Consider the following 9,984-nt stretch of genomic DNA (forward strand, 5'->3'; position numbering starts at 1 on the left):
TCAAGGCCCCCTAAGGCCAAAGCACGTTTTGTGTTTATGGTGTAACAAACTGCATTTTTCATTGTGACCTGAGTAAGCAGCATACTTTTTTCTGTTGGTTCATAAGATATATTTATATATTGTATTAAATGTTAATTACGTTTAATTTACGTTATATTAATGTTATATATTAAAATATTTATGATTTACTTATTTAAACTATATATTTTTTATAAACAATCTTTTTTCTATTTCTTTACAATATTAGTGTGAAACAATATTTTTTTCTATATATTTTTGTACTTACCATTCATTATAAGTGTAGGGAAGGAATATTTTTGTAATTAATATTTTTGACACAATATTTTTGTTTCAAGATTTTGTTGTGATCGATATAATGGCAGTCATCCGCCCTTGTAATCCACTTCATTGTACTGGGTACAATAGAGAGCAGTTCTAGTCCTTCAGGGCTCTTCTCAGGTCACAGACAGCAGGCCCATTGCTCTTCTGTTCTTCCTTAGGTCAAATAGTGTTCTGAAGTGGGTGCCTGTAGAGGCCACAGTTATGCCGGGGACTAGCTAAGGGGTAGTAATGACTTCTGGGCATGCCCTAACCAATGTGGTAAAAGTTCCCTGGGGCAACCCTACCCACTTTGGGCATTTTCAAGATTGGACCCAGATTGTGTGTTGAAAGTTTAACATGGTAATACTAGTGTCCCACATCTAGCACTAAAATCCAATTTGGGGCAGCCACAATGCCCACAATTAACCCAGAGACAGAAGTCTAGTAGAACAAAAGTAGGGGTTTTCCAACAACCAGGCAGTGGATACCAAGACCTATCTCGGAATCATGTTTCCCTTCCTTTCAAGTGCACCCCCATTGGTATATGTAAATGCAGCAGACCTTTTAAGCAGTGTTTGACACTGAAGCAGGATTTGACACTATAATGTCAAAAATAATGCTTCATATTCTTCATAGGTGTCATCTCTGCCCATTTTGGTCAGCAAATTGTTTGTTCCTGGGAGTCATTTCACACCTTTTTCACACCTCTTCAGATGCTAATCGCTGGCCGGGAGAAGTATGAGAGCAAATGCAAATTAGCCTCCTGGAACGTCAGGCAAGGAAAAGTAACTTTCTAAAAGTTACTTTTCCTTAATATTTATTAAAAGTCCAACTCACAATTAAATTGGATTTTTAGTAACTAGTAAAAATAGTTGTTTCATTATTTTTCTAGCTAGTCCCATTCCAGAGATACAGTATTAGGATTGTAAATCTATGCTCTGGTTTCTCTGTAGGACAGCTATGCCTACCAAGGTGAAAATAGCTCTTGCATGATAGTCACTGTAAGGATATGTTAACTTTAAATGTCTACATGTTTTACTTATAAATACCATGCACCCTACCTTGTGGACCACAAGGCCTACATACTGATGACATAATAATATTTAAATGTGATGTTTTGACCTGTCAAAGGGTTTATTTTGTACAGGTAGCATTACACTTCCATTTACACTGATTCAATTAGGCTACACAGGATAGGCCTGACATTTTGTTTACAATTTCATTGTAGTGGATGGCACAATAGGTACTGTGGTCCACAGGTGACATTTCACTTACAGACCTTGGATACACTTTATACCATATATAAGTGACTTACAAACAAGTTAAATATGCCATATAGAAATGTATAATTTCAACCATGTTTAAGGGAGGAGCACATGCATTTTACCACTGGTTAGCTGAGTTAAAGTGCACAGAGGTCCAAAGCTAGCAATATTATAGGGTCCAGCAAAAAGTTAAACATAAGAGGTGCCATGCAGAAAAGGTGGATTTCCTAATAAAACAAAAGATGCATGCCAATTGCCTTTTCTAATCACAGACAGATGGCACTGCTGGTCCTGTTGCTACAGATACTAGGATTATCTGTTTCTATAGTTCTTGATTTGTGAAGTTCCTGCTGGCAAAACTCAGGTTTCTTAGAGTAGCTCGGTCTGCCAGTTTTTAGGTCTCGCCTGGACAGTGCATGCTCTGTCTCTTCAAGACCTTGTGCTTTCTAATAGTGAACTTAGAGATCATCCATTGCTGACCATTGGTTGTTTTCACTGCCTTTCTCATTTGCTGTCTTCTTATTGGTCAGTTGACATAGGCTTCATTTTTCTTCATGTGTTTGTCCCTCCTCTGGTGTACTTCCACTGCTCATTTTAGGCACTACTTTTATATTTGTGTTTAGGCACTCTGCCATAGTGTGCATTTTTCAGCTGGCTCCCTCGTGTACTTTTCCCTCCTCAGTGGTCCCTCTCCCACCCACACTCCTTTCATTGTTGCTTACCCACATCTACCCACCATTCCGCTGTTGTTGTTTGACTCGCCCACCCCTTCCTCCTTCCTTCATTCTGCTGTTGTTGCTTGCCCCCAGCTGCCCTGCCTTCCCTCCGTTGTTGCTTACCCTTAGACACCCTGCCTCCTTCCATTATTGTTGTTTGCCCCAGTGCCTCCCGCCCCTGTTGTGCATCAGCTTGCCCTCCACCCATTATTGTTCATGTGCTTGCTCCCAGTCCCTCTCTCCCACCCTATTGTCTGTGTTGCCCAGCCCCTGCCTCCCATTTCCTGTGGTCCGTGTTGCCCCTAACTTGCCCTCCCTGCCTCTGTGTTGCTTTCAGTCCCCCTCCATTTTGCCTACTATCTCTCATTCCGAAGTAAACAAAAAAATGCACTGACGAGCCCAGCGCTGGCTGCATCATATTGCTTTTTTGCCACACCCTGCTTTGCATTGTTACACACCCTGACACATGCCCTCTCTGTGTTGGCTCCCATCCTGCCAAAAATAAAAAAGGTGCTATGATGCAGCCAACACTGACCGCGTCATAGTGCTTTTTTTAAACTTTCAGCCATGCAGTACAGCAGCCGCGCTGCTCTACATCTAGGTTACAAGGCTTTGACAAAACCTTTTGAGATATTTTGAGATATTTTGGCTTTGCCAAAGATTGTTTTCTGTGGGTTTTGACACTTGTAGCCTGATAATCAGTAATGAATTGGTGCAAAGATGAAATTATGCAAAAACATGCGTTTTGTTACCTAAGCTACTGAGATTTCCTACATATTTATAGAATCATCTAATAAATCACATTTTACACTGGAGCTTGGCAGTAGGCTGTTGGGTTGGATGTAGGCCGATGGACTGGTGGTGTGGCCACATTTTCCTACCACGCACTTGAATTATGAGGTGGTCCCACAGTTTAAGAAGACAGTAGGCTTTACAGCGGAGACCCAGAACCAGGGCAGGTTCTAAAGGGTGGGCCATGTGGTCCTGGCCCTCCCATTATAGCCCTGTGGCCTACCCCAGGCCAGTTGACAAGTAGAAAACAACCTTTTGCTCTTTTACTTAATGAAGAAATCACACAGCCTTGCTATCAAAGCCTTATTGTGTAACTTTCATCTATAATGGAAATGTCTTGGGCAGAGCTTGAATGAAGGGGGATCCAGCCGGAACCTGGGTCTGGCTGCTATCATTGAGCTGGATCGAGGATCCATCTGGCCCCAGTTAAATATGCTGAATTGGTCCAGATGTAATTAGCCAACACCAGAAGACAACAATAATCTGTCATTTGCATGTCACACAGTGTGCTTTACAGGAGACACATGAATCCTTTATGCTACTTGATGAGTCAAAATGTGACTAAACAAAATACAGATTTCCCCAAAAAACTGTTTTCTTACCACTAATATTCCCTGAGATTTACTGGGCACACAACACTCTCTCCAGAACGTACCCTAACCCCATCAGATATTTTAAAATGCAGATTTTGCAACCAGTTAAGCCAGAACAGAGATACTGTCAAGTTGAATTTGGTTACAATTGCTTTGTGACAGAGTTTTAAAAAAAGAAATGTATATATTGACTGTCAGATTGTTTTTCATGACTCTGCCCCTTGTGACCCAGTCCCCTTTTTATCACCACACCTCAACCTCCAATGTATGGGTTCCCAGAGTAATGTTTTTCCCATTCCAGCACTGGTCTTGTGCTACTTTAAGTATCTGGATACAGGGGTGTGGTCAACGGGGAGGGAGTTAGCAATTACTTTGCAACTGTAAACAGAAGTGTGAACATAAGTCTCCTAGCACACACAATGTTATATAAACACAAATAAGAGTCATTCCATCATTCTTATGTTCTTCAATCTTTTTTTTATTGAATTCAGATTCTTCTGCCAGCCAACACATGTTTCATCAATGGGTGTGACGTCCCCCGTCGCTGCCAGAGCACCCCACCAAAACAGCTCATTTCTCACCTACATCCTGCTTTCTAGGACCTCATGCATGTCCAGTGGAACATGTCCATGCCCACCTGTGACAAATGCACCACATATTTGTCAACTTAACCTTAGACGTATGCCTGGATGGCCCGTGCCACCAAGACAGCTGTCTTCTCACTTGCCACCTCTCATTTCCAGGGCCCCCTGCAAGTCCAAGGGAACAAATCCATTCCCAATGGTGACAATGGACCCCATCTTTATCAAAGTAGCCTTTAACATTAGCCTGAATCTATTCGGTCTGATGAAACCCAGACCCCTCTGGTCTGCGAACTTACGCCATGAACTGTTCACTCTTTCAGGGATGTTCAACGGCCTCCTCTGACTTAGCTCCGTGCCACCTCTGCGGGGTATCATTTATCATTTCAGACCACCTGAGCTCACATTGACCCATGTCTTTGCTGATCTTACCTAAGTAAGCTGTATTCTCACCTGCAACCTGCCATTTCAAGGCCTCCTGCAAGTCCAAGGGGGGCAAGACCATTCCCAGAGGTGACAAGTGTACCCCATCTTTATCACAATCACCCTTGACGATAGCCAGGATCGGCTAGTGTCTGACGAACCCAAAGACCCTTCGGCCTGTGAATTTGCGCATTGAACTAATCAACCTCCTACGGGATAGTTCCACTGCCTCACATAACTCAGCCCTGTGTCAACTCTGCACAAGACTATTCCAGACACCATCGCTCACATTGCCCCATTCATTTGCTGATCTCACCTAGCAGCCATACTTCTAGCATCGTGTGTGCCTGAACGGGATACGACCTTTACTACCGGGGAGTTTCACCGCGGTAGGTTTACAACGCAAGTCATTTCAACGACTTGCGCTGGAGGGCGCTGCAAGCTAAGGAATAGTACGATTTACTATCCAACACCTTCCCTACTGTATGTAGACTGATGTTGGAATAGTAAATCATACTGTCCCTAAGTCCAGCGCCCTCCAGCGCAAGTCGTTGAAATGACTTGCGTTGTAAAACCCGCGTTGTAAGATACCGCGATCAACATGATCGCGTTATATCATCATATATTCTGCTTGAACACCTGTGTCCCCAATCAATGAGACAGAATCCCACTTGTTAGATGACCGCCCCCACAATCCGCTTGCCTACTTTGGCTATTAGGGCAAGAAGGTTTTATACTTAACATTTTGCACCGTCGCTTTGATTGCTAAATCATGATGCGCAGGAATGTTCCTAACTAGAAGTATGTGACAATGAGCAAGGGTGTTCTCATGCACTTGCCATGCATCCCTTATTCCCTCCGGGAATTTTGCCTGCTCAGCTCCCAATGTGGTGCAACCCCCTAGGCTTACGGGCTTAATGAATCTGCCTGATTTAATACAGAGCGCACTGTCTGCAATATGGTACCTCACATTCAGGATGGACTCAGGGGGCCCTGCTGCTACTGCTTGCCTGCCTCCAGGTACCGGGCACCGGCTCCGTCCCTAAAGGCAACTCAACTTGGGCTATGGACCTGAATTCAGAAAAGCATCCAGCATCACTGCTGCAACATGCGATTCATAGAGCCCGCCGTACACCCCACGGTCTCTGGCCGCTACAGGAGCAAAGCAATGATCCCCGCCATCCACCTTGCACCTGGTATGGTGTCTTTATCCGGTGCCACAAACCCTTTGTGCCTGAAAATAGCCCCCTTCGGGCACTTGTTCAGACATGCACCTTCACCTCATGTTACAACCATTAACTTATCGAGACGTGTCCGCAGTATCAGGCATATCTTTATCACCAGCCTCCGTAAAACTATCTCGGAGTGATCAAGCATGATATGACCGCAATGTCCTTTAAAACTTGAAAGCCCATATCAGTCATCATTCCCAAACTCGAGGCTCCCTTCTGCGTTGCACACTGTAATAATCTCTGTTTAACATTGATCTGCAATAATTATTCCTCTTATGGTTGACCCGGCGGCCCAACCGGAAATGAAGGCCCGCGGCCCAACTGGAAGTGAGGGCCGCCCCCTCGGCGCAGCACACAGCAGTCTCCAGAGTACCACACACAGCTGACTCCAGGCGAAGGCCCACCATTCTTACAAGATTATCCTGCACCTCAAGCCTCACCTGTGCCACCTCCAAGCTCCATGAACAGCGAGGCTTCCTGCTCCACACGACTGCCACCCAGTGCCCCGCGGCCGCCCGAGCAATGGGAAGACCTATCGGCGCCAAACCAAACAAAACATGCCTCCATGCTCAGATCCAACACGGGGCTGCAGACACGGGTGCAACTGAAGTGTGTCCGTCCAGTCAACCTATAATGACTCTGATTTTGGCACGCACCCCGCCTTTGATCACATGCATGTCCACCAATCCAACCAAACAGCATTTCCGCCATGCCTCCCCAATTCAAATGTTGGAGTTGTGAAACCCAATGTGCGCCGTCTGCAACCCCCAACGGTCCCAGGGCGTGTCTGTGTCTGCGGTGACTGACCCCCACCACACATGCAGATCGGGACCCCCTACCAAAAAGCATGCCCAGAGGCAAGTAGAGGCAACTGGCACCACCAAGAGGCAAAGAAAACCACCCCCCCAAAGGGGGCCCCAGACTCACCGCATGTGTTCACCGACACCCCATGCTAGCACCTGTCTCAGACACCACGCAATCTGAGCAGGACAAAATTAATCAGCGAGACTACAACGGTGACCCCGCCAAGACGGTGCGGGGTGCAGAGCAGGAGCCCTGTGCACCCGAACCCAGATGCCCCAAGCTCACCTCGCCAATCCGCGACTCACACGACCCGTGGCTGGGCCTCTGCACCCACAATGTCCACCGTCCAACATGTGCCTTCAACGCCACCGCCGATAACGCCAGGCTGAATTAATTTAATAAAGAGCCCGGGACAAGACCACCTTCTCTCCGGCCACCAGCCAGTCCCCACACCGTCCCCCCTGCTGCATATACCGCAAACCAGCGGCTCTCCAGCGGGGCAGGGCAGCGCACACCACAAGGGTGAAGAGGGAGGAGGGATCACTGCAGGCTGGTGGCAGTGAATTGCAGGCGAGGGGGGCTGACTCACCTCGCTACCCGAAGGGGTCCCTGACCGACCGCACTCGCACGAGCAACAACAGCGAGGTTCAACGACGACAGCGTGGCTGGCGCAACAGGGAATGCCAGGAAGGGTGCCCCGGAAGTGACGCAGGTGGCGCGCCACCGCAAGAGGACTCCTAACTGGAGTTCCACCACTAGTGAGGGGTGTGTTAGTGCCCGAATGGCACTAATGGGCCGCCCTTTTAGGGTGGCCCCCTGCGGATGCCGCGGGCAGCCGCATACACTTTGTATAATTCATCCAAGGCCATTTTAAAAGAAAGCGCTGGAAAAGAAGGAAATACAAAAGAGGACTAGATGCTGGAAGAAACTCTCCTCTGGAGCCCAGCTGATCAGGAAATGGAAATAGAAATAAGGTTGGGCTGGGGATGTCTCCTTTCCCAGAGAAAATTACCGGTCATTGGTTCACATTTTTTTTTTTAAGTTTAGAAAGCTTTATTGAATCAAATATACCAAGTAAAACATCAGTACAAAATTACAATCAGTAAGAAAAATTAAGCAAATGGAGAAATACAATAAACAGGTGAATTAAAAAAAAAGAATCCCCTTAGTTGGAATGTTAGGGGAGTGCTGGATAAGATCAAGCGGGGGGCGGTCCTGAAACAGGTCAAAAGGGCGGAGGCGGATGTCGTGATGCTGCAAAAAACTCATCTGCTGGGAAATAAAACACTATGCCTCCAGCGATATGGCTATCATCAGGTTTTCCATGCCGGTTTTGCCAGGGGCTCAGAGGGGTAGCCATACTGGTGCACCGTAGGGTCCCATATGTCCACCCCACTCACTGGTCAGATACACAGGGCTGATACATCTTTATACAGGGTACATTAGGGGAGGAATCTGTTGTGTTTGGCAGCGTGTACGCCCCTCCCCCTTTGCAGTGGTCGATGGTTGAAAAGATAGTTGTGGTATGGGCTGAGATCCCGAATATGCTGGCAATTGTAGGTGGTGACTGGAATGATGTTGTTGATAGCGCACCTGATAGATGCAGGTCTGGGGGAGAGACGGTTGCAGCCGGCCATACTAAACTGGGTGATATGATCAGGAATCTGGGCTGGGTAGACACCTGGAGGCACATACATGGCGCACAGCGAGAATATACTTTCCTCTCAGCGGTCCATAAATCTTTCTCTAGATTAGATTATATATTTGTCCCTCTGGCAGCTCAGGGCAGGGTGGAGGCTGCAGATATTCTGCCGCATGGGCTATCGGACCACTCCCCTACGGCTGTAACTATAGGTTTGGACCGACGGCGATGGCCATTTCGCTGGCGCCTCTCGGTCTGGCATTTGCAATTAGGGAACTACCAAGCGCACATGCGGGAGGCCATAGCGCAGTACTTTGCCGAAAATGTCGGGACAGTGGCGGATACGGCGACGCTATGGGAGGCTATGAAGCCCACCCTGAGGGGCATAGACATTGCTTGGTGTACAGCTGCTCGGAAGAGGCGTAGGGAGGCCCTAGCACAGGCTGAAGCGGAGATTAGGGACCTGGAGCAATGTAGTGGCCCTGAGGGGGAGGGTCGGATGGTGGAGCAGTTGCTGTTGGCACAACAGTCTTATGCCTCGTTGTTATTGAATGAGGCGCGGCAGCTGTGGTTGCCGACCCTTAGCAGTATATATCAATGGGGGATAAGCTGGGACGATGCTCCATAGACTGTGTCAGGGCCAGTTCCAGGCTCAGACCCCTCCGAGGATCTTAGACGATTCCGTCTCCCTGATTACAGATCCTAAGTTGCTCGCAGAAGGCTTCGCGGCCTATTATACTGATCTATACTCCCCGCATGAATGTATCTCTGCAGACCTAGTCGATAAATTCATAGCTGATTTGCCGCCGAGAGCGGTTTCAGATGAAGCCAGAGACCGCCTTGACTGTCCACTAATGGAGGACGAGCTGGGAGTCGCCCTGGGGGAATTGAACACCGGGAAGGCCCCTGACCCCAATGGCTTCCCCAGTGAATTCTTTAAGATATTCCATCTACAATTGGGTACCCACTATAGAGCGGTGGTAGAAGAGGCTAGGGAGCGTGGCAGCCTGCACCCGGACTGGAGACATGCCGAGGTGGTGGCGTTTCACAAACCTGTTCGGCCCCCTGAGCAGTACGCCTCATACCGCCCTATTTCCCTTTTAAACGTGGAGGCCAAGGTGTTGGGCAAAGCGCTGGCCAATAGGTTGTTGCCGTATATCACTGAACTTATACACCCTGATCAGGCCGGCTTTATGCCCCATCGGGCGACACGGCACAACATCAGGCGACGCTATTCTCGGCCGATATGGACAGGGCGTTTGATTCGCTCAGTTGGACATATTTGTTCTCGCTCCTGCCACGGCTGAATCTGGGGCCCGTATTTATGTCTTATGTGAAGTTGTTATATACAGGTCTAACGGCTTCCGTCAGGGTGATGGGGAATTGTCCCCGAGCTTTGCCATCGAGAGGGGCACCAGGCAGGGCTGCCCCCTGTCGCCATACCTCTTCGTCTTGGCCATGGAGCCCCTAGCGGCTTGGGTTTGTGTGGATGCACAGATGAGGGGGTTCGAGTGGGCGCGGGCCTGTCTGATCGGATTGCGTTATACGCAGATGACGTCCTGGTTTTCTTAATGGATCTTAATAGGTTGGGGCCCCGTCTCCTACGTATCCTTCA

Source organism: Lissotriton helveticus, chromosome 1_1 (assembly GCF_964261635.1).
Source record: "Lissotriton helveticus chromosome 1_1, aLisHel1.1, whole genome shotgun sequence".
NCBI classification, from domain to species: Eukaryota; Metazoa; Chordata; class Amphibia; order Caudata; family Salamandridae; genus Lissotriton; species Lissotriton helveticus.